Source organism: Manis javanica, chromosome 4 (assembly GCF_040802235.1).
Source record: "Manis javanica isolate MJ-LG chromosome 4, MJ_LKY, whole genome shotgun sequence".
In the NCBI taxonomy this organism is placed as follows: Eukaryota; Metazoa; Chordata; class Mammalia; order Pholidota; family Manidae; genus Manis; species Manis javanica.
The window spans coordinates 166,689,098-166,717,043 of NC_133159.1; the positions used below are offsets into that span (position 1 = coordinate 166,689,098).

Consider the following 27,946-nt stretch of genomic DNA (forward strand, 5'->3'; position numbering starts at 1 on the left):
TTGCAGAAAGATGACTTGTGCGCTGGAGTTCATGAGATGATCTTGAATTCTTTTAAGACTTTTACCTCCTTTATTAGCTCAAATTTATTTCTTCTCTGAAGAGTTGTAACTATATATTATTCTCTTTTTATTGCTGTAAGTATTATGTTATTTCAACTCATAATGCCTACAGACTATTTCCTCAAATGTTCATGCCAAAATTACATAACCATTATTCTAATTCTGGATAATTATTTTCAGTTTTTCATTCTGAGATAAATAGCTTCATACAGTAAGTCACTTTTTTCCATTTTATTCTTTTTCCTTATGACAGACTGCAACAGAAATGTGATTAGGCCAAAGGGAAGGATGCACTTGACAGATTCTTCCTATCACTTTCAATAATGGCAATATACAAAATGGACCAGGTAAATGAATACATATGCAGGTTTGGCATCACCCAAGGTCAAGTATCCATTCCTGGTGGGCTGGGTTATTACCAAAAGAGCTTCTTTTGCCTCCATTAGGCAAATGTAAGAAGCCAGACACATTCTTCCTTTTCCTGAGCCTTAGCTTGGTATGTACCACTATTTATAATATTCGGTCATTTTTATCTGAAAATAATATATCTTGTAATTCTAAGTTATTTAATAGTTTTCTACAAATAGATCCTGCTTATTTTTCACTTACATAATTCATAGCTATACTAAACCTTTTGTTGCTATTGTGAATACCTAGTTTTTGGGCTTGAATTTGAGACTGTAAGTGTGCTTAGGGCCTAGAATTCCCTAAGTGTTACTGAAACTTTATACTGCTCTTCTACATACTGTAGTTGCAAATAACCCTACCTAATATGTACATGATCCTTGCAATATCCTTGCATATTGAACTGCGTGTTGGTGAAAATAAACTGAACTTCTTTGAAATTCTAAAATGTGCATGCTGAAAGTCTAATTTTCTAGTGAAAAATCCACAAAATTCCTTAGGGTCACAAAAAGACAGTCAACTGCTACTCACTAATGCCTTATCTAGATGTTTTAAGAGCTATATTAAATTGAACAATACTATTATTGCTATTAATAAGATGTCAACCTCTAAATGAAAACATTTTTGAGAACGAAAGCATATACTAATAATTTATTTAAATTAGGTAACCAAACCTATTGAAAAATGAATAGAATTCACATTACTTTTAAAATATTTTCATTGCTAAGTTAGAAAAACATATTTCTCAAAAGGAAACAAAAATGTGATATCCATTTTTAACAGTTCTTTAGAAATCTCTTTTCTCCCACAGTATTTATGTAAATGTATTACACATCATTTCTCTTCCTTTCATATTACTTTATGTAGGACAGATGGATATATAAAGTATGGTAGATACAAAAATTATATCCAAAGTTAAACCATGTTTTGCCACCTCTGAAATAACATTGTTGCACATGAGTTAAATTTGTAGTTGTAACTCATGAATATATTCTTGCACATATAAAAATTAAGTCATTTAGTACTACTATATTGAATATTTAACTATATATTTTATTCAGACATGGTAAAAGCAGTTAATTTTGAAAAACAAATGAAAAAACTTAGCAACTAAGAAAATTTCCAAGAAGGAATGGTATTATGAAATTAGTATTTTAGCAAAACCCAGCACAGTGTACTTAATACTGATTCAGAATCAAAGAAGAATAAAACACATTCTTTCAAATAATTTCTTAGGTGTACACAACAGAGTATAACTGACCTTTAAAAGTGTCTTTGATGTAGGGCGATCTTTAGGGTTTTTCTGGAGGCAAGACTCCATAAAGTTGTGAAAAGAACTGGACCTATTGTAAAGGAAAGTATTAAGTGAAAATATTGCTATTTCCTTTAAAAACACATCCACAAATCAAGGCATGTCCCGATGGGTGGGAGGGAGAATAGAAATAAAAAAAAGCAGACACAATACACTATATATTTCATCATGTAAGTCTATAAAAAGCTATGCAAAGCAACTAATGAATCTTTCCCATTTTCCAAAGATAGATGTGCACACATTATTTTAAAATCCTGCTCCCACATACTTAAATATCACAACTCATTCTACATTGCGGTAAATTAGGGAAGTCAATCATTTTCCTTTTTGCATTCAAATCCAAGATAATATTCTTCTTAGTATTTTTTTTTCTTTTCTCTAGCCACATCTCTTTCTTGCTTGACCGTTGGATCATCTTCCATATAGCATGTTTCAGAACATCACGCTATTTGTTTTGGAAAGAACATTTTTTATACCTAAGTATTTAGTGTCCTTGAGCAAATGGACAAAAGTTCCAGAAAACAGTAAATTTTTTAAAAATTAGAATTCTGTAACCTACTATCATATAGTGTTACTGATGAGAGTTCAGTAAGGCAGTAAGTAAAAAATATTCCATCAATGTTTGTCATCAATATTCAAATAAGATTTAATTCTTTTATACAATAATTCTTTTTTGAATCCCTAAAGTATCAACCAGTGTAAAGACAGCCTGTGTTTAGTGTATTTATTATTCAGATGTACCATCATAAACTGTGCCAAGATTTCTTTGAAACATCTCTACAGAAGGAGCAAAGACCTGTGAACTTGCCTTAATAATGTAATGATAAAAAATAAATTGCTAATTTATGCATCTTACTTGTGAATTTTAAAGCATTTGTTAAGTACGGTAGATAGTCTTCTCAAATTTTTCAAATGTTAGATACACCTGAAGACTTTCCCATTAAAATTTTCTATCACTGATAAAACTCCTTTCCTAAAATTATCCATCTGTTCTCAATAAACTTCTTTACATGAATAACAGTATTATCAAAGAAGCACTAGGAGATGCAACATCAAAGCACATTCTGAATAATAAATAATAACAATTAGAATCATCCAAAAATTATGAATTATCTGGTAATTCTGATAAATTATCAAATCATTTTTACCTATGTTTTATACCATATCAATTATAAACCATTCCCCAATTAGACATCTATACAGGTTGTGGCAATCTATATATTGCAGTTTTAAAATATGAATGTTTAAATCATGCTATTTGTTATATAATCAGGGTTGTATGTGTCGCTAAGGTACAAAAAGTATATTACTTTTTATACAAAAGCCATACTTTTTGCTCCCATGTAGCATCACCTATCTTTTATTTCTGAACTGAGTTACATATATGCTATGAAAAGTATAGAGATAATAAAGGATAAACATGATGTAAGGATAAAATAAAGCTATTTTAATATTTCTTCAGGTTATATACACTTCACCTCATTGAAATGAAATCATTTTAATAACATTATGAAAAAGTATTTAAATTTTACCATGTTGAACAATATATCAGCCATACTCACCATTCATTAGACTGCAGTGTAGGGGGGTTATTTCTGGTAATGAGATATAAGGCACGCCTTGCATTCATATGAAATAAAGGAGGCTCCCTTTCCGCTATAAAAGAAAGAAAACTTCCTGTTAAATATGTGCCTGTTATATAGGAGCATGGATGCACTTAGTTTTGTTTTTTTTTAAATAAACCCCAACTTAGGAAAAAAGTTGCAAGTAGAGTTCAGAGAACTTAGTTAAGTGAGTCAATAGAGAGGAAATTGCAGCCCTGATGCACAACAACTCTAAATAGTGTATTTTTCCAATAAACAAGAACATTCTAAGAGAACCTAATACAGTCATTAAATCAGACCATTAATATGAATGAATACATGACTATTATCTAATCCTCAAGCTCCATTGTAGTTTCAATCAAATGTCCCAATAATGTCCTTTGTAGCAAAAATGACCTTCAATCTTCTGCATCCTTAAAGGAAATTGTCCATTTTTTCTAAGTTTTAAACTTACATAAAATTGTTCATAAAATATCCTTATAATCCTTCCAATGTGTGTAAAATCTGGAGTCATGTCCCCTGTCATTCCTGATATTGGTTGTTTGTGTCTTCTTTCTGTTTGATCTAGCCAGAGGTTTACTAATTTCATTAATTTTCCCAAAGAACTAATTTGTGATCTCATTGATTTTCTCTATTGTTTTCATTTTCTATTTAATTGATTTCTTGTTTGATCTTTTCTGGGTGTCTTTGTTCATTTACTGTGGATTGAATTTGCCCTTCTTTTTCTAGTCTTAAGGTGACAGTTAAGTCATGACCTTGACAATTCACAAGTATACAATTTTGACTCTCGAATATCCCTCAGTGTGGCTTTGTGCTGTTATTAAATTTAGTTTACACATCTCTGGCAAGAATATCACAGAAGCAAGTGTCACGCTTTTCTCAGTGTATTCTATGATGATCCTATAGAACAGGCCCGTGGTTTCAGATCGTCTTGTCATTGATGGCGTTCACTTTGATCACTAAAGGCCATTCCACAAGGTTTCATGGTGAAGTTTCACTTTTTTCCTTTGCAATTATTAAGTATTTGTGAAAAGGTACTTGAGTCTATATAAATATTCTGTTTTGCATAAAGATCATTTTATTCTCTTATTGTATAGATTTAGATTCTTCATTTAATAATTTATAACCTGCTACTATCATTTATTTTGATGTTGAAATGGTTTCATTTTTGAGCAGTCGAGAGTCTTCTGAAGCCGATGTCTGCCTTTCCGGCATGGCTCCAGCATTCCCTGCTCAGCTCCTTGCTCTCTGGCCCACTAAGATGTTCCAGGATCATCTTATGCTTTCCCTACTGCAGACACGGCTCCAAGGAGCCGTGGCAGGCAGTGTGCTCACTGCTACTGCCCGTGTCACTTCTCTTAGATCCTGTCAGTGGATAAAGGAAGGGAACACACACGTCCCTCATATATTTGTATTCATACTTGCACATTAAATATCTTTAGTTGTTTACTGAAAACAACTGAGTTCACTACAATATCTCAAATCCAATGCTATGGTACTATTTATTGGAGCCTTCTCTTCCCGTTATTTGTAGCACCCTTCTCTGACAGTAGGAAACCTCACTCTCATTATCCTTAATATATTTGATGAATCGCCCCTGTACATAGCCAGTCTCCCATCTTGGCCACCACCCTTTCCCCTTTTCCCCATCAAGTTGTCAAACCCCATTCCATGCCTGTCTACAGTGTGAATGTCCACTTCATTCACTCAGGTTCTGACACCCCATCCAAACTGGATCACTTTCTGCAGTGAGGCCCCCCTCATCAGCCCTCAGGAGGGAAGCCCCCTTCCTTTCAATCAGGCACTGCCACTGTGTCAGGTGACCCACACCCAAATATGGACGTGCTGCTTGGCCTCTGACATTCCATGCTGGGCTACTTCCAGGTCTGAATGCTTTGGTTACCCCACCAGGACTCTGAATCCCCAAACTTGACTGCCGCCCTCCCTGCACAGGTTCTGCTTCCACATACAAGGCATTCTGTCTGTGGGAACTCCCTCCTCTCCTCACAGGACTCTGACACGCCACGCCGGGCTACCATGGCTCAGCAGGTGACATGGACACCTACTTTATACTGTCCTCCCAACAGCTTTAAGAATGAATAGTTTGATCCAGGAAGGGGAAGGGATTACTGAAGAAATTCTTAATGAATAAAATAACTTGTGTTTCTACTGTGATTTATTAAAGTATTCAAAAATTCTAAGTGGTATACCATCAATATATCAAACCAGAGTATGATTTTTGATCTGTCATTTACTATAAAGCTGAACATCTCTATTTAGTCAAACAACACTGAACTTATCTAAAAGCCATACAGATTTACTAAATCTAGACTGCGGTAGCCTTCAGTGGATTCAAAGGATATTTTCCATTTCAAATACTTTTTTAATTGAAGTATCATTGATATTCAATCTTATATTGGTTTCAAGTATACAACACAGTGGTTCTACAGTCACCCCTGTTAAATCCTCACCCCCGCTACTGCAGTTACTGTCAACATAGCAAAATGTTACAGAAGCAGTGCTTATAGTTTCCATGCTATTCTACTATCCTGGTGACCAGCTTATGACTGAAAATTTTTGTGCCCTTTTACTGCCCTCACCCTCAACTACTCACCCCCATCCCTCCCCCACAGTAACCACCAGTCACTACTCAGTGTCTATAAGTCTACTGCGATGGTGTTCCTTTTGTTTTGTGTTTAGATTCCACAAATAAGTGAAATCATATGGTGTTTTGTCTCTGCCTGGCTTATTTCACTTAGCATAATACCCTCTAGGTTGATCCATGTTGTTGCAAATGGCAGGATTTCTTTTCTTCTTATGGCTGAATAATATTCCATTGTGTATATGTACCACCTCTTCTTTATCCACTTATCTACTGATGGACAGTTAGGCTGTTTCTATAACTTGGCTACTGTAATGCAACAATAAACAGAGCGGTGCATCCATCTTTTTGAATCAGGGATTTTGTTTTCTTCAAGTAAATTCCTAGAATTGGAATTACTGGGTCATATGGCATTTCTATTTTTAGTTTTTTAGTAACCTACGCACTGCTTTCCACAGTGGCCGCTCCAATTTACATTCCCAACAAGAGGGTAGAAAGGTTCCCCTTTCTCCACATCCTTGCCAACACTTGTTTTTTCTTTTCTCTTGGACAGAGGCCATTCTAACTGGTCTGAGGTGATATACTATTGTCGTCTTAAGTTGCATTTCCCTGATGATTAGTGATGTGGAGCATCTTTTCATGTGCCTGTTGGCCATCTGTATTTCTACTTTGGAAAAATGTCTGTTCTGGTCTTCTACCCATTTTTTAGTCCGTTTTTTTTTTTTTTTTTTTTTTTGGTGTTTAGTAGTATGAGTCCTTTATATATTTTGGATGTTAGCCCTTAATAGGACAAATCATTTACAAGTATACTCTCCCATACTGTAGGTCACATTTTTGTTCTGTTGATGGTGTCATTTGCTGTACAGAAGCATTTTGGTTTGGTATATACTCCCACTTGGTCATTTGTTATTTTGTTTCCATTTCCTGAGCAGTTGTGTACAGGAAAAAACTGCTCACACTTATGTTTGAGAGATTTTTGCCTATGTTTTCTTCTAAGAGCTTTATGGTTTCATGTCTTACATCTAGATCTTTGATCTATTTTGAGTTTCTTTTGTGTGTAGAGAGTTATAGACAGTAATCTAGCTTCTTTCTCTTGCATGCAGCTGTCCAGTTTTGCCAACATCAGTTGTTGAAAAGTCTGTCCTATCACCATTGTATACTTATGGCCTAAGAATGCAGCACTCCAGTTTGAAAGAGACAGATGCACCACTATGTTTATCACTGCACTGTTTACAATAGCCAAGATATGGAAGCAACCTAAATGTCCATCAGTAGATGAATGGATAAAGAAGATGTGGTACATATACACAATGGAATATTCTCAGCCATAAGGAAAAAACAGATCCTACCATTTGCAACAACATGGATGGAGCTAGAGGGTATTATGCTCAGGGAAATAAGCCAGGCAGAGAAAGACAAGTACCAAATGATTTCACTCATATGTGGAGCATAAGAACAAAGGAAAACTGAAGGAACAAAACAGCAGCAGAATCACAGAACCCAAGAATGGACTAATAGTTACCAAAGGGAAAGGGACTGGGGACGATGGGTGGGAAGGGAGGGATAAGGGTGGGGAAAAAGAAAGAGGGCATTACGATTATCATGTAGAGTGTGTGGGGGCACGGGGAGGCCTGTGCAACACAGAGCAGACAAGTAGTGATTTTACAGCGTCTTACTACTGTGATGGACAGTGACTGTGAAGGGGTATGTGGGGGGAACTTGGTGAAAGGGGGAGCCTAGCAAACATAATGTTCTTCATGTAATTGTAGATTAATGATAACAAAAAAAAAAAAACCCAAACTGTACAATAAGGTATGCAGCCTGATAATCTAATCCTCATACCTAACATGAAGTATTAAGTAACCTAAGTAGTGGTAAGTAATTAATGAATGCTTTAGAGACCCTTCATAGAGGGTGAATTTATAACCATAGACATATTCTAGGTGTTTAACAAATACTCATTAAATGTTTGACACAGATAACTCAAAATTAATACCACAGTAGAAACTATTTTAGACCTAATTTAATACAGCAAATATAATATACCTAAACTAATATATATATATATATACAAATTGCCAAATAACCAAAATGACAACCTTGATAGATTTATTGCTCCCCTTAAACACTGACATAAAAATAAAAATCTGTAATTTGGTACAGAAATTGAGATAAAACATTGATCAAAACTTACTACACAGTAATAAAGAGTAATGCTTACCTAGTTCAATGCATGTTATTCCAAGAGACCATACATCGACTTTGTTATCATATTGTTGTTCATTCCTGCCTAAAATTATTTCTGGGGCCATCCTAAAACATAAAATGTTACTTAAAGTTAAAAAAGAAAAGAAAAGTATACTGTTCTTTAAAAACGTAATGACCATCCACATGGAGAATCCCTGTGTGAATTCCAGATGATATATCCGGACATAGGAATTCTTACAATGGGAAATAAATGCATTACAGGTTGTGAGGTAAATATTTACCATTGCACACACAGTGTTACACTTATTCTCACCATTTTTCATGATCACGTGCCAGCATCCTGGAGGAAAGACTCCCCAGAGCAGGGTTGTATTCTGCATCAATTCAAGTTTGCAGATTGTAATATTGTATAGCCTCTATGTCAGCAGTTCTCAAACATTTTGGTTTCAGCATCTTATTACAAACGTCTAAATTTTGATGGAAAGAGGGCATTTTATCACTGGCACTTGTTTTCTTGAAGTAAACAAACTCACTACATTTAGCTGAGAAAATATCTGCCACAATAAGCAACAATGAATAAGCGGTTTGTCGGTCTTTTTTGCAAATGGGCGTAGTGTTCTGTGATAAAAGTGGCTAGGACAGCCACTCACAACTAAATAAACCATACAATTATTAACTTTGGGGGCGTCTTGGTTATAAAATGAAACGCTAAGTCGCATCTTCAGCTAGACTCTAATGTTCTCACTGGTGCTTCACCTTATCCTTCCTTTGTACTTGTTAAGCACAGACAAACATTTAGAACAGTTTCTGACTGCTTAATAACATTGTCACCAGGCGTATGTGTGTTCCTGTGTGTAAAAGTATGTAAATATGTACATAGTGCTGTGTTCCTAATATACCATATACAAATTAATACATATATAACTTGCAATTGCCAATAATAGAGGGCTTCTAATGTGTTAAGATGTTGGGGTAAGCTTGGGACGTCACTAAGTTCAACAAAGTTAAAAAAGTAGTTTTGTTTTTAATGCACAACTTTCTAGCTCCTTTCTAGTATCTAACATTGATCACTGATTTGTAAAGAGGGGGACGATTAGGAAGCATTATTTGTCCACAGAACCCTTTTTTTATACAGGGGAAGAGGATTATATCTAAACTAGGGTTCTACATAAGAAATTTTTGGTCATACAGAGCAGTAGTCTTCAAACATTTTATTTTCCTACTTTCAATGAATTTATTTTAAAAATGTATCTGCTTGTACATTTTTGAGTTAGTATCTAAATTTTATAAACTTAATAGTTGCAAAGGATATAATGCACACATATGTATATACATTATTTTGTATATGTGCTTTACAGATATTTACAACTTGGAGCTGAGGACCTCACTCATTCATTTCATTGAAAACACTGCTGTATAATAACCTAATTAGCAAACCCAGTCTGCACGGCCATATCAACCATTCAAATCAGATTTTCTGTCAGGAAATGCCAAACTTCATTTTTCTTTGTAAATAACATGTTAGTGTGTCCTCATGACAATTGTCCCGGTTATGAGATCATTTGTGATTCACTAGAAAAGAAGATGGGAGGAAAGATAATTGGGGAAAACAAAGAGCAAGGAGCCAAAGGAACTGAGGAGAGATGACTGTGAAGGCAGAAGGCCCTGTGTCAAAACTTGGTGTCCTAGCTCTTCAATATTTCTGATGCTATATATTCTAGATGTTACGTGTTCTCAAGTTGTCCCTCTGGTGATGGTTTGAGGCTTTTAATTCTCAGAACAATGCATCACTCTACTATTCAGGATGGGTGAGAAGCCTTTCTTTAACAAACTGGGAGTTGGGAGATTTGAAACGTAGGTGGAAAAGAAGATGCAGTAGACCTGAGACACTTCTCAGCATGTACAGAGAGAGGACATCTATGGAAGTTGAAGATGTGGAAAATTATTCCCTTCAGACTTGCTGCCATTAATATGGAATTATTTATGAATAAAATTAGATGATGTCTAGAAGTCACTTCAAATAACTGGAGGTGGGAGAGAGGGCAAGAAGATCAAGTACACAGGGCAGCCAGGCCCTGGGGTAGTGCTGTTAGGCTGAGCTGACCGCTGTGTGAGCCTTCGTTATATTTTTGTCTATTTCCCTGTATACTTGAAATTCTCCACAATAAAAAATGAAAACAAAAAGTTCCTGATCAGCTACCAGTCTTCAGGGACTCTTATTCAGAAGATACTGACACACAGTAAGTACAAATCTAAAGAAAATTTCCACTTAGCATTTCTATCTTCTCCCTTCTTAAACAATTAAATTTTTTCACTCCTACCCCCAATACATGATGTAGATGATAACAGGAAAGAACCGTAGGGGGGACAAATGATACAATAGGAGGTACAAAGGCAGCACTCCAAATCTGTATCTGAAACTACAGTGCTTAGAGGAATATCTAAAGCAGCCCTGTATTTCCAAGAGAAACATAAAGCACCTGATAAAAGGACAAGCACACACTGCCTATTTCAATTATGAGGATGAATACCAGATAGGACCATGCTTACCAATGCGGCGTCCCCACAAAAGACTTGGCAGAAGAGGCCATGGAAGCAAATCCAAAGTCAGCAAGTTTCGCCTGGCCTCCTGGTGTCAGAAGGATATTTCCTCCTTTGACGTCTCTGGGTTTAAGGAACACAGAAAATTATTTGTCTTTCCTTTGTAAGATTCTACTGAAAATGATAAAGATCATATAAAAATGTATAAAAGAGGGAAGGAGAAATCAGAATCATTAAGGCCTTGGGTAATCTCTCAGTTGGGATAACGAGAGCTAAGATCCCAACTAAGAAATGAGATACACAGAATTCCTATAAGTATATAGTAACAAGTTTCTAAAAGAGAAGATAAAATACCAGTAGAAACAGAAGAAAAAAATTAGGTAATTAATAGCACATACTCGATATTTGAGTGCCTGTTTATTGGTACAAGTAATGGTTTAAAAAATTTAGGTGAACATTCTTATAAGACTGTAGGATTTATGAGTATACCCTCAACAATAAAATGGAAATAAAAGAACCTGATGCCCCAAATTTGCTTTTTTAAAAATTACTCATATCATTCCAAATTTTAGCATAGTTCTCCTACCTAAATATGAAATGAAAACTGAAACACATGGGTAAGGTAATATCAATGATCCCAAATTAAATTTACTTTTGAGCTCTTTTCTAAATCAGCAACGTACATGTGAACTAAGAAAATTATAATGGGATTGTATGCCCAATGGGCACCATAACATTCAAAAAGAAAGAAATTTCTAAGCACTTGCCAACTCATACTATACAGAATTATAATGGATGTAATATTAGGTCAATCCATTTTCTTCCATTTGTTTTTTTTTAAAAATGGAAGGTTCTTTGAAGTTGAGGAGACCTTACATTCTGCTTCCAACTCTTTCATTCTCTTATTTACTATGCATGTGGATTTTTCTCTTGGACCTTACTATCCTCATCTAAAAAACTGATACCCATTAATTTGCAATGACTCTACTATATGTTTACTTTGTATTGTCTGGTTCACGTAGATAATTTAAAAAATGCTAGCTTCCTTCTAAAAATAGGCAAAACCAATGCCAATGCTAAAAATGTAGTTTATGATGGTTTAATCTTTAAATTACTATCCATTATCAAGGATTATCAAGGATTATCTCAAAAGCATAGAATGCTAGTAGCTTTCACTTGTCTGTGTCATGGACTCAATGGAACAAATCCGGCATTAGGAGTCACCAGGAGGACAAAAGATCTAGGTCAGCTCTAGTCTAATCTATTTTGCTTCATCAGCTTTGAGAAGTGAGTCACAAATTGGGGCATCACTTTCTTCATCTGTAAAATGAACAAGTAAGAATACATAATCCCTGTCATCTTTTTCACTTCACAAATTAAACTTTTCTATAACTGAATTTCTATCACAAATCTATAAAGTGCACATACTTCGGAAAGCCCAGCAGCATGTGTAGAAAATGATAAAAATTATTCTCAACCAAGACATCATATAGATTAGTATATTCATTTTAAGACATAGATAACCTAAAAAAATATGAGTTTGTAAAACTCCAGAATACTTTTATTTAGCTAAAGCCAACAAAGCTTTCAGGATTAGTAAATTCTAGGTCTGATAAATTTGCTTATTAATATGTGGTAATTTTTAAAAAACTTACCTATGGATCATGGCACGGGAATGTAAGTAGGCTAATTGAAAGGAAAGGAGCGACACATAGCAGCAATTCACTGGAGAGTTCCGCTTTATTAGGGAAAGGTGCTGGGTTATATAGGAGGGGGCATGAATTGATTGAGGTGTCACTTCTACGGGGCTGGTGGCTGTTGGCTAGGTGCTGGGATTGGGAGGGGGGTGAGAGGTGATTGGGCTTCAGGTGGTGCCGGCGGGAACTGAGGACCCCGAAGAGAAGCCGGAAGTTTGCCATCTTACTGGTGGGGACCCTTCATTCCCCCCTTTCTCCTCTATGGGTTTGTGGACGTTGCTTTCTCTCTGGCTGCTTCCTGCTGAACAGGGGCGGAGAAGGGAGTGAGGGCTTGAGGATTGGGAGGAAAGGGTTGATAGGACTCCCCGCAGTAAGGACGAGTAGATGTGGACTTCTTCAGGTTTGGAAATCAATGAAGGTTCCCTGTAACTATAGGTTGGCCAAGAGGATATGGTTGTCAGGAGCCAGGCGTCTGCGGCTATTGTTTCCAGGAACAGTTTCCAGTGGAGAGAGGGGTCCATCTCAGCGTGTGGTGAGGAGGTCACGTGAGGGTGAGGGATCTTCTGTGGCCAGAAGCTGGTAGTTCCTGAGTAAAAGCTGGTTGAAAGCTTGATTAGAGATTTTTCCGACTTGGGATTTGATGAACTTTATTATACAGGGTAAGAAGAGACAGGCGAGGAAAATGATTATTATGGGGCCTGCAATGGGCCAGAGCCAGGTGAGGAGGGGGTTTGTTAGTATTGACAAGAATGGGTTGGAATTGGAAGCAGAGTGGAGACTGGAGGCAAGGTCAGTGAGTTTGGTAATGTCAGTTTCTACAATGCCAGATTCGTTGATGTAATAGCAGCACTCTTCCCAGAGGAAGACGCAGGTGCCGCCCTTCTCGGCTGTAAGCAGATCTAGGGCCTGCCAGTTTTGAAGGGTGACTTTAGCTAGCCTAGTGACCTGTCTTTGGAGAGAGGCTAGAGAATCGGCAGTGGATGTCAGGGCTCCCTCAAGTTTGGCGTTGAGATCTCTAACTGCCTATAGAGAGTGACCCAAGGCTTCTCCCGAAAACCCTGCCCCAATGGCTGAGGTGATCAAAGAGCTACTGACCATGATGGGAAGGAAAGCAGCTCTTTTTGTGAGCGAGGGCAAGGGAGGTTGGAGCTCAAGAAATTCTGCCATGCTGTAAAGTGTTAACTGTGGGATTAGGGTGACGAGAATGCAGGGTGTATCGGAGTTGAGAGGCAGTGAGTTGAAAAGACTGCTATTACACTAAAAGAAGTGTCCCGGTTGCGTAAAAGTCTTAGAGCTGGAGGTAGGGGTGTAGATAGAGAGGCAGTGAAGTGCGCTGGAGGCGGGTGGAGTTGGGCCTACACAGTGGTGGATGGTGAGATTATCTGCATATTCTGGTTCCCATAGGGGTATGTCTGCCAGGGGGCAGAGGGGTTGTCTTTTTGCATGGAAGGAGTAGTTGGAAATATTAAGGGGCACGGCGGCCAGCAGTGGGCGCTGTAGTGATGCGCACAAGAAACAATTGGCTGTGTTAAGGGTGTGGTTGAGAAAGATGGTGGTGTCCTGAATGAGCTGTAATGAAGAGTAGGAGAAATGGGAAGAGGGGTGGGGATAAGAAGATGAAGAGGCGCCGTCAAGAGTTTGGATAATGACTTTTTCGGAATGTCTGCTATCTGATGCAACTTGAGAGATCTGGGAATGAGAGGGAACATACTTTCGAGAGATATGAAGGGTACCGTGGGGGGTCGAGGACTCCCCGTAGTAAACTGAGGCTGTGACTCTGGCAGCCCATCGAGAGTCCCAGGGATCTGGGATTGATAAGGAGAATGAGCTGTTGGAATATTTCATGAAACGGTTGGAGGAGTAATACTGTGGGTACTGGAAGTTACCTATGTAGTGAATGGTGCAAGACCAGTAGGGACATCTCCCGTAGGTATCTGGCCATCGCCTGCAATAGGCTTGTTTTTGGTCATAGAGGAAGCAGAGGTAGGGAGAATAAGGGTAGCTGCTAGTGAACACTTCGGTGGAGGGAGGAAAGTGGAGGTATAAAGGCTCAGAGCAGCTTTTCAGAGGGCAGTCTGGTGTGGCAATAGGGCAGTAACTTTTGTTTGATGCTGTGTGTAAGTCTCTCTGACTTTGAATCGCCATACAAAGGAGGCTGGGGTGGTGGGGAAGACAATAGGAATGAGGAAAAAAAGGCGAGAGAGCAGTAAAGGAGGAAAAAGTCATGATTCGGGTATGGATGGCAAAGGGGGTGAACGGGATTTTGGAGGAAAGAGGACAGTAAGGTCAGGAGTCTGGACGGAGGGAGAGTCTGTAAACTTTTGTAGGTTAAGAGATCTTTTAGGTGATGTGGGGACAGAATGGTAAGGGGCGCCCTGAATGTCAGTTTATGAGCTTCTTCCTGCAAGAGCTGTCTAGCGACTAATGCTCGTAGGCAGGGGGCTCATCCTTGAACTGTGGGGTCTAATTGCTTGGAGAGATAAGCTACTGGGGGGCAAAGGATGGGCCATAATATTGGCCTAGGACTCTTAGAGCTTGACTGGACCTCTCATGAATGTATAATGAGAAGGGCTTCGACAAATCAGGAAGATGGAGAGCTGGGGCTTCCACAAGGGCTTGACAGAGCTTAATGAAGGAGTGTCGGGGTGAGGAGGATAATGGTTTTTTAGGGGGGCTCTTGCTGAGGTTGTATAGGGGTCTTGCCAACAGGGTGCAGGGAGAAGTTAGGGATCTACGTTCTAAAATATCTAGCTAGGCTTAGAAAGGGCCTAGAAAGGAAAGGATTTTTGTCTTGGTTTTGGGAATGGGCAGGTCAGAGAGGAGCCATTTTCTGTCTAAGGTAATGGACTTTCTTTGTTGAGATAGAAGGAATCTGAGGTAAGTGATAGGAGGGGAAGAGATTTGAGCTTTGACGGGGGATACTCGGTAACTTCTGGAAGCTAGAAAGTTAAGTAGGGAGGCAGTGTCAAGTTGAGACTGTTCCCACGAGAGACTGCAGAGTAGAAGATTGTCTATGTATTATAAGGTGGACTTGGAGTGATCATGATGAAACTGTTTGAGGTCCTGAGCTAGGACCTGTCTAAAAATATGGGGACTATCTCGGAAGCTTTGTGGCAAAACTGACCAAGTGAGTTGTTTAGAATATCTTGTGTATGGGTCCGTCCAGGTGAAGATGAAAAAATCTTGGGAGCAGGGGTCTAGAGGGATAGAAAAATGGGTCTTTGAGATCTAGGACTGAGAAGTGGGATGCTGAGGCTGTATGGATTTGGAACTAAGGGATGGATAGGGACAATGGCTATGTTGATGAGGCGAAGGTCTTGGACAAGGCGGCAAGATCCATTGGTTTTTTTAACAGCTAATATGGGGGTATGTCTTTGAGATCTAGGACTGAGAAGTGGGATGCTGAGGCTGTATGGATTTGGAACTAAGGGATGGATAGGGACAAAGGCTATGTTGATGAGGCGAAGGTCTTGGACAAGGCGGAAAGATCCATTGGTTTTTTTAACAGCTAATATGGGGGTATTAAATGGGGAGTGAGTGGGTCTGCTTGAATGATGGGTTGGAGGCCTATGAGGGCTGAAGTGGTTAGTGGGTATTGGGCCTGACAGATATACTGAGAGGGGTCACATAATTTGATAGAGGCAGGGGGACATAGGGCCACGGAGGGGCTTGTAATGTCCCAAACTTTGGGATTTATAGGGTGTATGAGGGCAGAACCGGAGCTTTCATTGGGTAGAGGGGGGTCATCGGCTATGAGGGCCATCAGAAAGGGAGTACTGGAGGCTGTGGGAGTGGATATAGTTATGGAAACGTGGAGGAGGGAAAGGATGTCTCGTCCTAGTAAAGGGATGGGACACTGGGGCATAACCAGGAAGGAGTGGGAGAAAGGTATGGGATTGTCTTGGATTGTGCATAAAAGGGTGGGTGGGGGGTTTTATGGGAAAATCTGTTTACCTCCTACTCTGACTATAGGAGTAATGGCTGGCGTGGTAGGGCCCCGGTATTCTCACAAGACTGAGAAGGTGGCTCCTGTATCTAGGAGGAAGGAGATGGGGTGACCGTCTACTGTTAGAGTAACCCTGGGCTCCTGTTTGGTGATAGAAATGGTCGGGCGAGAAGCCCCCGGGCCCCATCAATCTTCTTCTGCCAGCTCCACTACGGAGGGCTTAGGATGGGGGTTGTTCGTCCAGCCTCCCCTTCGGGTGGTTGGGCAATCAGACCCGCAGTGGCCCTTTTTGTGGCATCTGGGGCATGTGGTGGTAGGAGATCTGGGGGAGGGGCACGCCCTTGACCAATGTCCCTCTTTTCTGCACTTGAAACAAGCTCTTGGGGGGGCTTGTTTGTAGAGGGGCGCCCAGGTTGTGGTTTTATCAGCTGGGCCAACATCTGGAAATTGGCCTGATCAGCCTTTTGTTTACAGCATTCTTTCTCCTCCTCCCGCTTATGGAAGACTTTAAAGGCCACTGTTAGGATCTCAGTCTGTGGAGTAGCGGGGCCCTGTTCTAACTTTTTGAGTTTAGCTTTAATGTCAGGGTAGCCTTGAGCTAGGAAGTATGTCATAAGGACATGTCTTCCTTCAGGTGTTTCTGCGTCCAGGCTGGTATACTGTAATAGGGCTTGAGTGAGTCTGTCTAAGAACTCGGAGGGGATTTCATCTCTCTTTTGAATTATGTCTTGGAGCTTTTGAAAATTGACTACTTTACAAGCTGCCCTTTTTCAGACCTGCTATTAAGCAGGAGGCAAAAATATCTCGAGAGCGGAGACTCATGGTGGTGTTATAATTTCAGTGTGGGTCTTGTTCGGGGACAGCAGTGGGGCCAGGGGGATAAGTGGGGTCAGTCCTGTGGGTTTCAGTAGCCTGCATTTGGGCGAAGTCCTAAACTCGTCTACGCTCTTCAGGGAGGAGAGTATTGGCCAGGAGCATGAAAATGTCATGATGTGTGAGGCTGTAAGACTGGAAGATCTATTGAAACTCCCTGATGTATGTCATGGGATCAGTGGAAAAGGAACTTAGGCGTTTCTCTAGTTGGGCTAAATCTCTTAAGGAGAAAGGGATGTGAACGCGCACGCTGCCTTCAGATTTTGCTACCTCCCGGAGGGGGGCGATAATTTTGGGAGGCTCTCGGGACTGAGTCTGAGGGGGACTGAAGGGTTCTGGCTCAGTCTGTGGGGGAGTGACGCGGTCTAGCCGTGCCTGGTCGAGCAGGTCCTGAAGTGCAGAAGGGGGGCAAAGAAAATAAAGAAAGATAGAATCGGACCCACATGTCGCCAGCTAGCAGCCCAGCTGCTTACTTCTGCCGCTCTAGTTGGGCTTGAACTCATGACTCTGAATTAAGAGTCCCATTCTCTACTAACTGAGCTGCAGCAGGGCTCTAGTTAATTGCTTATGGAATACGTAAACAGAATGTTCTTTGTTCTCCATTCCTGCCACATCTGCAAGTGGGGGAAGGGCATATTTAGAAGCAGGGGCGGTGTTTCTACACATCTTCAAGGTCTCCCTATTTTCAGAGTGAGGAGTCTTGGCAAGATATGTTTTTGTGGACAGATAACTTCTAAGGACTGCACCGGTTGTTCTCTAGCTTGTGCCTTCCCATGCTGCGTTCAGACATGGGGGAAGGTGCTTTCCCATTAGCCCTACAAACATGTGAGAAGACAAAGGCGGTCCCTAACAGGGGAGAAACAGGTGATGAGGGCAAAGATGGAGGAGGCTCTTGGGACCTAGTTAAAGGGGGGCTGAAAGGCTCAGGCTTAATCTGCAGGGAATGAAGGTGGAGGAGGTGAGATGGGGGAGGAGATGGTTGGGGAGGAAGGGAGAAGGGCTGTTGTAGGAGAAGAAGGGGAAGGGAGTGAACAGGGAGGCTTCTGCGGGGGCGGCGGCTTGCAGGCTAGGAGAACTTGGGAGGGGGCGGGGAGAGGTGGAGGCGGAAAGCTTTGATATAGGGAATCTCCTTCCATTTTTTCAGGCGCTGGCAGTAGTTAAAAAGATCGGGAGTGATGTTAGGATCAAGAGTTCCCCCTGCAGGCCATTGGTTTTTATTGTCTAGGGGGTATGTCGGCCAATCTTGGGAGCAATATTTACGGAGAAGTTTTGGTTTTATATCAGGCATCAGGGAGAGGGTAGCCAGATGCTTAAGCAGGCATTCAAGAGGTGAACTTTCAGGGAGGGATGAGGAGGCTCCCATGGCTAAAGGACAGAGAAGGAGACAAACAGGGGAAGATGAACGGAGATCCTCGGACTGGAAGCAGACCACAAGGAGACAAAGGGCATCCCCGATGATCCTTGGTGGTCTGCGGAAACTCGTATATGAGTCAGAATTTCTTGGGAAGTGTGGGTCGTCACCCAGACTTCCCTAAGAAGGCAGAGTGCCGGAGTCACGAGGTACCTAGCGCTAGGCATTTTCGGCGGACGGAGCAGAAGGAGGAGGGGGGGAAAGGGAGCGTTCTCATCCACAAAGGAGTCACCTCGTTTATGGCTGTTGGAGGGGGGTGCCTGAGAGTCGGCCGCAGCCGTGAAGGCTTGAGGCGGGGATTTATGGCTGTTTGGGGAGGGGCCTGAGGGTCTGCCGCAGCCGTGAAGGCCTGAGGCGGGGAGAGTTCCCTCCTCATCCCCGAGCGTCAGGGCCTTGCCGGACGATCACGGTCAATGGCACTGCGATAGCTCGGGGAAGAGTGGCCCACCCTGGGGAAATTTTGCTTAAAAACTTTCAGCACTGATGGAAGGGATGGTGAATGCGTTTATGACTGTCGGAGGAGGGGCCTGAGCGTTCCCGCAGCCATAAAGGCTTGAGGCGGGGATTTATGGCTTTTGGAGGAGGGGCCTGAGGGTCCGCCGCAGCTGTGAAGGCCTGAGGCGGGGAGCGTTCCCTCCTCATCCCCGAGCATCAGGGCCTTGCCGGAGGATCATGGTCAATGGCACTGCGATAGCTCAGGGAAGAGCGACCCACTCCGGGGGGAAAACTTACCTAAAGGCCAGAGAGGAGTGGTGAGTGTGATGAGCCAGCGCCGGAAAAAGAGGACGAGGGCAAGCTGCTGCTGGTAGTAGAAAGAAAACTTCAAAGAATAATCTAAGCTCCCATCTTAAAAATCTAGAAAGAGAAAAGCAAATAAAACCAAAGCTAAATATAGAAGGAAATACTAAAGAACAGAATGGAAATCAATGAAACTAGACAACAAAATCAGTAAAATCAAAAGCTAGTTCTTTGTAGGGAAAAAAAAAGTCAATAAAACTGAAATAATGCTGTCAAGCTAACCAAAGAAAACAAGAGCAAATTACCCAAAAGAGGGCATATCACCATATGCCTAAAGACATTAAAAGGATAAGGAAATACAATAAACAGCTTTAAACTCATAAATTTGACAAAATAGCTGAAATGGGCAAATTACTTGGTAGTGGTAGTTACAAAACACCAAACCTCACTGAAGAAGAAATAGAGAGCTGCCTCTCCCACCCAGATGACAAAATGTGGCGGCTCAGGCTCAGACCTCAAGGAGGCACCGGCTTCCACTGCCTCAGCCCCTACAGCACGGCCATCAGCACACTGCTGCCAAAAAGAACAAGGCACAGTGACAGTATGGGTGTCTGGGGCTGGAGGCACAGCAGGGGGCATGGGACGCAGGGTGGCGTAGGCTGGAGAGCAGGCTCAGCTGAGTGGAGAAGCTGTCACTGGGCATTGCGGCATCCTCAGAGGGGGCCGTGTCTAACGGGGTTTACCCGCTGCTCAACACTGCCAATGGAGCAGTGAGGCCGACGGTGTTCAGCATACCCCTAGTGGACTTCCTGATTGCAGCTGGAGGATGCCACATCTCTATTCCCAGATGTAATGACTGGATACTGCCTGAACCATGCTGGCTTTGAGGCCTTGAACACACATGGAATTCAGCTCATCTCCCTAGCTGCCCATAAACTCATCTCAGATATTGCCCACAATGCTCTGCAGCACCACAAAATGAAGGGAGTACACTTAACCATGGAGGAGTTGACCCCTGCCCTCAGAGAGTACAACATTAGTGTAAAGAAGCCGCACTACTGACAGGATTGGTTTGAAGATGGCAGCGTGAGAGATGAGACAGAGGCCTCCTCCCAAAACCACATATAGTATGAAAATATAATAAACACAACTAATCCTGAAAGACTGAGAGAGCAACAGGAAAGAAGGGTCTCTAGGAATGAAAGAATATTGAGAGAACTGTGTGACCAATCCAAATGGAACAATATTTGTATTAGAGGGGTACCAGAAGAAGAAGAGAGAGAAAAAGGCAAAGTGTCTTTGAGGAGGTAGTTGCTGAAAACTTCCCCAATCTGGGGAAGGAGACAGTCTCTCAGGCCGTGGAAGTGCACACATCTCCGAACACAAGGGGCCCAAGGAAGACCACACCAAAATGTGTACTAATTAAAATGACAAAGATCAAGGATAAGGACAGACTATTAAAAGCAGCCAGAGAGAGTAAACAGATTACACACAAAGGAAAACTCATCAGGCTATCATCAGCTTTCCCAGCAGAAACCTTACAGGCCAGAAGGGAGTGGCATGATATATTTAATGCAATGAAGCAGAAGGCCTTGAGCCAAGAATACTCTATCTGGCAAGGTTATCATTTAAATTTGAAGGAGGGATTAAACAATTTCCAGATAAGCAAAAGCTGAGAGAATTTACCTCCCACAAACCGTCTCTACAGAGTATTCTGGAGGGACTGCTATAGATGGAAGTGTTCCTAAGGTGAAATAGCTGTCACCAGAGGTAATAAAAATGTACAGAGAAAGAGTACAGAATGCGATGCCCAAAAAATATAAAGAATGGAGGAGGAAGAAAAGGAGAGGAAAAAAAAGAACCTTTAGCTTGTGTGTGTAATAGCATACTAAGTGAGTTAAATTAGACTCTTAGATAGTAAGGATGTTACCCTTGAACATTTGGTCACCACGAATGTAAAGCCTGCAATAGCAATAAGTACATACCTATCCATAATCACCCTAAATGTAAATGGTCTGAATGCAGCTATAGAAACATGACTCAGAAATGACATGATCATATTCAAAATGGCCAGAATAAAATCCAAAATTTACTGCACATGCTAAAACAAACAACACACACATACACACGCCACTGGAGAATGTGACAAATTCTCAAGGAAAAGAAGGGACAGATGCCTATTTTGAGATGCCTCACGTTGTAATTATCACATAAAGACTTTAAAGCAGCTATTATAACCATATTAAATGTGGTAGGGCTTAATACTCTTAAAAATTGGAAAGACTAAACTTCTAGAGAAAAATAAAAACTATAAAAAAAATCCATGTTGAGAAATTTAGAACTGAAAAACATAATTATAAAAAATTACAAAACAGATTGCATGGGCTCAACCACTGAACAGAGATGATGGAAGGGTGTGTAAACTTGAAGATAACAGAGCAGCAGAAATTATCTACACTGAAGAAAAGACAGGAAAAAACATTGGAAAAAATGAATATATCCTTTGAAACTGGTGGGACAGTATCAAATTGTCTAAATTTCACAATAGAGGTGTTCTATAAAAAAAGAAAATCTTTTTTTTACATTTCCCTTAATGGAGGTCAGATTCTCTTAGCTTTCCATCATCTAAGTCTCTCTATGTCTCTCTCTCTCTCTCTCCCTCTCTCTCTCCCTCTCTATTACTTTTGCATTCGTTCCACCAAACTTTTGCTTAGATAAAGGATTCTAAAAAAACCAATCTTGTAGGGAGAAAAAGTCAATAAAACTGAAAGAACTCTGCCAAGCTAACCAAAGAAGACAAGAGCAAATTACCCTAAAGTGGGCATAACACTATATTCCCAAAGACATTGAAAGGATAAGGAAATACAATCAATAGCTCTAAAATAGAAAGTTTGATAAAATAGCCGAAAAAGGCAAATTACTTAGTAGTGGTACTTATAAAATACCAAAACTCAATCAAGAAGAAATAGAGAGCTGCCTCCCCCACCCAGATGACAAACTGTGGTGGCTCAGTCTCAGACCTCAAGGAGGCACCGGCTACCACTGCCTCAGCCCCCGCAGCACAGCCTTCAGCGAACTGCTGCCAAAAAGAACAAGGCACAGTGACAGTACAGGTGTCTGGGGGACGCAGGGTGGCGCAAGCTGGAGAGCTGGGTCAGCTGAGCGGGGAAGCTGTCACTAGGTGGTGCGGCATCGTCAGAAGAGGCCGTGTCTAACAGGGTTTACCCACTACTCAACACTGCCAATGGAGCAGTGAGACTGACAGTATTCAGCACACCTTAGAAACTTGTGGGACACTACCAAATTGTCTAAATTTCACATTAGAGGTGTTCTATAAAAAAAAGAAAGTCTTATTTTTTAGATAAAACAATTCTTAGAGCAGAAAAGATCTCAGCTTTGACAAAAATGTAAATTTAGAGATTCAAGATGCTCAGCAAGCCCCAAACAGAGCAAATTCAAAGAGTTTAGGCCTAATAAGGCGTAAACTCAAAATCAGTAATAAACAGGCCTGATAAGGCCTAGGCATGTCATAATGCTAAAAAGCAAAGATAAACTAAAATTTGAATGATCACAGAATTCCCCGTAAAATACAGTGGAGGCCACAGAATGTTCAATAGTATCTTTAAAGTGAGGAAAGTAAAGAACTGCCAACCAAGAAGAGAATCCTTTATCTAAGCAAAAGTTTGGTGGAACGAATGCAAAAGTAATAGAGAGGGAGAGAGAGAGGGAGAGAGAGAGAGAGAGACATAGACTTAGATGATGGAAAGCTAAGAGAATCTGACCTCTATTAAGGGAAATGTAAAATATTAAACAAAAGAAAGCTAAAGGCTATATTACTACCACACAAAATATTCAGAGCTTCAGAGCTAGGAGAATTACAAGGAGTAAAAAGGGACATTACATAATGTTACGATTCCATTCATCAAATTCTAAATGTATACTCACCTGACAAAAGAGCTTCAAATTACAGGAAGCAAAAATTGATACAACTGGAAAGAGAAAAGTCTGTAACTGGAACACCACCACCATAGACCAACACTACCAACCACCAGGTCCTGATGACATTCCAGTATGTGGCCTGGCCACAGAATGTACAGTCTTCTCAAGTGTGCATTATGACATACACTGTGAGATCATATACTGGGTCATAAAACTAATCTTAACAAGTGAAAAAGTTGCAATTCATACAAAATGTTTTCTGATAAGAGAGTAATAAACTTAAAATCAGTAACAAAACAGTTAAAAAAAAAACAGGACCTCAAGCGTGGAAATTAAATACACCTTGATGTAACCCATGGGTCAATAAAGACATTTAAAGAGCAAAGAGAAAATAATATGAATCCGAACACAAGGGACCCAAGGAAGACCACACCAAAACATGTACTAATTAAAATGGCAAAGATCAAGGATAAGGACAGTCAATTAAAAGCAGCCAGAGAGAGTGGTTGCCTTACAGCAAGCTACTGAGACCTCTTTGCACCTCTGTATCCTTACGTGTAAAATATGTGAATACTATCTGTACCTATTTCAGATGATTCTGAGTACTACATGGGGTAATACACATAACAAAAAGCATCAGAAAAGTATCTAACATGCAGGAAGCTCTTTAAAAGTGTTTGTGAGTCTCATTAGTACAACAGCTGGACTTTAGATGCAAAAATATAGTCTATCAAGGAATGATGTTTGATTTTACCACTTGAAATTTCAGTTCTTTGTACATAAACCTTCAAGGGCATCTTCCAGAAATGTTATGCTTTGCTGAATGTTTGCATTCAAAATGAGCATATTCAAGAATAGCGGAGGAATTGCAATCCCCCCACAAGCAGATCCAAGGAGACGAAGGGAAGGTCAGCTTTTCCTAGGTTTTAGGAGGAGTTCCAGGGTGGTGGCGGTTTCTCCTTGGCTCGGAGCAGCGGGTTAAGGCGTTGCCGGTGCGGCAAGGAGGCGTCCTCGTCCTCCGCCTCCTCCGGAGGCAGGAGATAAAGTTCCTGTGCGAAACGTGTCGTCCCTTTGTCAAAATAATTCCCATGTTCCTTCTTCCTGCTGGTTGTGCAGACTTGCGGACTGCGACGCGAGGGCTCCGTGGGTGAGAGCTCCCACTTTCAGGGCTTCCCCGCTCCATCTGCAGCGAGGTTTCCCTTCACTTGTTTTCAACATCAACAGCAGACAAGGCCATTCTGTGGCCGTGAACGGATCAAGACAGACACAAGACCAGTCCGTAGTCACATCCGAATTCAGGCAAGAAAGAAAATGGCCCAAACAACAAAATCTACCAAACACTCACTCCCTGTATGCTGTCCAATGACAGCTTTGGCCTCGCGCGACCCCTCCCCTCCTTCTGGGTAAGATTTATTCAGCTACCCAGTCACAGAATTACCTACCCCCAAGTGCCTGAGAGCCCCTGGTAGGGGAAGAGAAATATCTTTTCCCTTCTACCCTTCTAGGTTGTCGGAGGCTGGGGCTTCGTAACAAAAGACAGTTTAACAGGAGAAAGACAAATTGATTAGCGTTGTATATACTCAGGGATGAGTAACTCAGATATGTATATATGTATATATAGCCTTATACAAACAAAGAAACCTAGCAACCCAGTTACTGTCCGGAGAAGTGACAAGACCAAGGAAAAGGACTTTTGAGCTCCTAGGGTGGCGAACTGTGGGAGGGAAGACGTAAGGGGGGAATAATAGAAGATGAGGACTAGTCAGTAAAGTTTGTTACGTAGAGTCCCCTGGTGCCAGTCTCTGGGCTCATAAGGGTTCTAGGGTTGCCAGTGATTGTTTAACTTCTGTGCCAACTTTTGCCCTGCTTTTAGGCAAATGGCGGGGAGGGAGGGCAGAGAGCTAGCTTTTCTCCTATCTGCTTCAGCTCAAAATAATCCTTAGGCCAAAGCGCCATTTTCCCGGGGGGTGGCAAAATCTGCGAGCCTTCACATCCAGAGAAAGGCCCCTCTTACTTAAACTCTCCCAACCCTCCCCCGCCCAACACAAGCCCGCATCCTGTATATAATGAGCCATTCCTGACCCCCTCTCACGGAGATGCCCCACGGTTCGCCATGGCGTCGGTCCTCTCATTTTGCAGCAAGAGAGAAACGCAACCCGTTTCTCTGTGGGCGTGTTCCCTGGAGGTCTTTGGTGTCGACAAGTTCTTAAGGTCCGCTGTTGGGACGCAAGAGTAATTGCGAGATGGAATGAGTTTTATTCTGTTTAAAAAGCCAAACATTTATAGATAGAACCGCTCAAAAAAAGGAAGAAGAAAAGAAAGAAAAGAAAGAGAAAGAGAAAAACAAAGAAAGAAAGAAAAAAGAAAGAAAAGAAAGAAAGGAAGGAAGGAAGGAAGGAAGGAAGGAAGGAAGGAAGGAAGGAAGGAAGGAAGGAAGGAAGGAAGGAAGAGAAAGAAAAGAAAGAAAGAAAGAAAGAAAAGAAAGAAAGAAAGAAAGAAAGAAAGAAAGAAAGAAAGAAAGAAAGAAAGAAAGAAAGAAAGAAAGAAACAAAGAAAGAAAGAAAGAAAGAAAGAAAGAAAAGAAAAGAAAAGAAAAGAAAAGAAAAGAAAAGAAAAGAAAAGAAAAGAAAAGAAAAGAAAGAAAAAGAAAAGAAAAGAAAGAAAAAGAAAAGAAAAGAAAGAAAAACCTTTAGGGAGAGGAAAGGGTTGCTGAACTCATCTCTTTAAAAACACTTCTTCCCGTGCAAGGCAGGTTGGTAAAAGCAGAGAGGGACGGACGTATTTGTATCTGCGCCTGTGTATGTGTACATATATACAATACACGGCGGTCAAATGATGTTAGGTGGTGAGCGTTCACGGTAAACCTGTTTCAACGTTGCTGTACATTTGAAAAATCCCATAAAGCTGTTCGTGTCTATTCCCGCTCCAGCACTTCTCCAGGGAAACGAAGCTGAAAGAGCTTTGTGGCTACGCGCGTTTCCGTTTCCAGACGAGAGGGCGGGCACCGAAGGCGGGAAGGGCGGGATATGCAAATTTTAAATGGCTGGTTCCTCTGGGAGCTATGGGAGCAAAAAAACCCAAAAGCGTAAAAGCCCCAAATAAGTGAAACAGCGGTACAGATTGTGGGGCTGTAATACGCTGTCAAGTCTCGCGAAGAGACTCAGCCTTTGGCTGATGGCGAGGTTTCTCATCGTGAGCAGAAAGAAGTGTGAGAGGTAGGGTGTAGCGGGGAAGGGGCTTGTGCAGTTATCGCTTCTCGGCCTTTTGGCTAAGATCAAGTGTAGTATCTGTTCTTATCAGTTTAATATCTGATACGTCCTCTATCCGAGGACAATATATTAAATGGATTTTTGGAGTAGGGAGATGGAATAGGAGCTTGCTCCGTCCACTCCACGCATCGACCTGGTATTGCAGTACTTCCGGGAACGGTGCACCCCTACCTGGGGAACTAAGCAATTGTCAAAAAAAAGTCAAGTGTTGGTTGCTGTAGAAGACTGTATTGTATTGTTAGTGAAAGCTTGCAGTAGCTGAATTTTTCATTTGTCTATTCAGATGAGGATGTGGTTTTCCGTAGATTTGCGAACGCTCTGTACTCCAGCGGTATAGCATAATACATATGTATGTATGTACTCCGAGGGAACCGTAAAAGCGAGCCTGTCTATGCACGGGGGTTAGTTCTCGGGGACAGTGTGTAAACACGCAGGGGCTTGGGAGGCAGCAGGTTTTCTTGTTAATAGTGTGGGGCGACTCCCCGCGGTTCCTGTGGGACTTATGATTGTCTTGTCTGAATCGTTATTTTTTTGCTGCTTTGAAATAGTCTTTGGTGACGGTGAAACGGAGGGTGTTTGGTTTTTTTTGGCCAGGGGAAAATCATCCATGAAGTAGTGTATCGAGGAGCTTGCTTTGGGCTGTTTGAGGGCTTGGTTGCAGATGTCAAGGAAGCACTTTGTATTGCTGTGAAGCTGTATAGTTTTAAAACACTGGGTCCGTGTTCAGTTGCAAGCACCATGGCAACCACTAAAAAGTTCAGTTCGTTTATTTTAAATGAGAAAATAGGAAATGCCATTGCTCGTTTAAAACTACAGGAGGCAGGAAAATGTAGAAGCATTGAGCAAGGACGGTGAGTAGAAAACTAAGAAATATGGTAGGTATCAGTGCAACTATATCAATATCAAGCTCTTGAAACATAAATGGCCTGGCCTAAATGTATCAAAATAGGGATTGTAATAGTGTCTGCTGTGTTCTCCAACACCACCGAGCGATTCTCCAATTCTCCGTGGACACTGGGTGTCTTACAAATTGAACTCGATTCTGACACTATGTCCTACAAGACTGCCACTTTGACAACAATTACAAGTCCAGTTTACCTGTGCTCCTGACTGCCTGGAAACCAGGTTCCTATGGACTCTCAGATTACTTTTGCTAGAGTTGTAGTCCACAGAACTCGAGAAACATTTGCTTACATTTACCAGTTTATCATAAGGGACACAGATGGGAATCAGATAAAGGGGGTACATAGTTTAGGTAGCTAAGGGGGAGGTGAAAGTTTGTCTTGAGTGTGCTGTGTCTTGGTTGCCTTCAAGCTCAAAGTAATTCACCTGCCAAAGTGA

General features: G+C 41.2%; 1 long non-coding RNA gene and 1 other non-coding gene across 3 annotated transcripts; one reads left to right on the plus strand and one right to left on the minus strand.

The window, feature by feature from the left end:
- Nucleotides 1–8,194: 8,194 nt before the first annotated feature.
- LOC140849175 (uncharacterized) lies at nt 8,195–25,719 on the minus strand. 2 transcript variants are annotated; one of them, XR_012130811.1, is made up of 5 exons: nt 25,419–25,719; nt 19,392–19,514; nt 12,388–13,026; nt 10,742–10,855; nt 8,220–8,296 (listed from the first exon to the last, which is right to left on the minus strand). It is a non-coding gene; the product is annotated as an uncharacterized lncRNA (long non-coding RNA). The 2 variants fall into 2 exon arrangements; XR_012130810.1 differs by lacking the exons at nt 19,392–19,514; nt 25,419–25,719 and having other exon boundaries at nt 8,195–8,296; nt 12,388–16,010.
- An 865-nt stretch (nt 25,720–26,584) lies between these two features.
- On the plus strand, nt 26,585–26,775 carry LOC140849363 (U2 spliceosomal RNA). The gene has a single exon (XR_012131099.1). It is a non-coding gene; the product is annotated as a U2 spliceosomal RNA (small nuclear RNA).
- The last annotated feature ends 1,171 nt before the right edge of the window (nt 26,776–27,946 follow it).